A 1,509-nucleotide genomic window follows, 5' to 3' on the forward strand; every position below is an offset into this window, starting at 1 on the left:
CCCTCCACCACGGCCACATGGGTCCCACAATCAGCCAGCTGAGGACCCCTTTGTCCTTTAGGGTTATAAAGTCAAGTGACTCTTCCATCCATTTCTTTATTGCACTTTTCAGTATGAAGAACAATGAAACCCTTGAACATTGTGCAAAAACATGCAATTATGTACTTATGATACAATGAGGCAACTTTTGACTTGTATTTTGAAACTGGGGACTGAACCCTGGAGTGATTTACCACTGAGCTTCATCCCAGCTCTTTTTCTTTTTCAATTTGAGACAGGATCTTACTAACTTGTTAGACTGGCCTCCAATGTGGAATGCTCCTGTCTAAGCTCCCTGAGTTGCTGGGATTGCATGCATGTGCCACAGGACCCAGCAAGACTGAATTTTTATTCAAACAAAGCAGAGCCTGGATAAAGTGGATATAGTAGACTCACGGCTCATGAGAATAAAGGGGCTGACAGTGGGGAAACATAGTGAAATTAGATCATTGGTTTTCACCAACCACCAAACCGGATTGGAAAATAGAGCAAAATACAAATTTAATACGGAGGAGAGGGTGTGGAAAGTCACAAAGGTGCCCACCAGGACAAGGATTCTCTGGGTGGCTGTGGACTCAGGGCAAGATCTGGGGGGAACTTTGATGCTGTGAATGTGCTGAACCCTCTGCTTGTGCCTGTACAGAAGGAGAACCATGGAGCTACTGGACCAGATCATGAGCAGGGAAAAGACAACTTCAGGAAGTACAAACAATGCTGCATATAACGAGTCTATGATTTTATCACGGACTGCAGAAGTACAGTGCCCATGATCTCTTTTCTCTGTCAGATTTTCACTACTCCATTTGTTAAATACATAGAGAGGAAAAATGGAATTTACCACCATATAAGGATCCAGCAGAGGGAAATGGAGAAGCCAATGTACTTTGGAGGTTTTCCTTTGAGATCCTTCCAACAGGAGTTCATGGGGCTGATGGTGATGTTCTGGAAGATGCTCAAGAGGCAGGTGATGAAAATGGACACACTCTTGCCCACTCGCTGCATGTATAGGATGAGTTTGCATCCAAAATTACTGAAGAAATATTTCAACCCAAAAGCTGTCATTGTCTGGGGAATTCCTCTACTGAGAATCAACAAGGAGTTGGCTATGGTCAGGTGCCTGTGAATCAAATCTCTGGACCTCAATGTACACTCATTGCAGGAAAGAACCAAATGGTAATAAAGTAGAGAGAAATTTCCCAGAATTCCAACAGCAGTCTGTGATAAGAATGTCATGCCTATAGCCAGGTTGCTGGAGGCCATTTTGTCATTCAGCATATTGTTCTTTAAATTATGACAACAGTCATTCCTCTGAGCTAAATGACTTCTTTAGAATAGCTGTACCTATGCACAGTGGTGAGCACCTGTATCCACAGGCTACCTGCAGAGCTGAAGCAGGAGAATCACTGGAGCCCAGGAGTTTGAAGCCAGCCTGAGCAACATAGTGAAATCCCCTTCTTAAAATAATGTTTG

At 43.5% G+C, this 1,509-nt stretch overlaps 1 pseudogene; it reads right to left on the reverse strand.

The window, feature by feature from the left end:
• Positions 1 to 391: 391 nt before the first annotated feature.
• Positions 392 to 1,299, reverse strand: LOC144250471 (vomeronasal type-1 receptor 4-like; annotated as a pseudogene).
• Positions 1,300 to 1,509: the final 210 nt, after the last annotated feature.

Source organism: Urocitellus parryii, chromosome 15, assembly GCF_045843805.1.
Source record: "Urocitellus parryii isolate mUroPar1 chromosome 15, mUroPar1.hap1, whole genome shotgun sequence".
In the NCBI taxonomy this organism is placed as follows: Eukaryota; Metazoa; Chordata; class Mammalia; order Rodentia; family Sciuridae; genus Urocitellus; species Urocitellus parryii.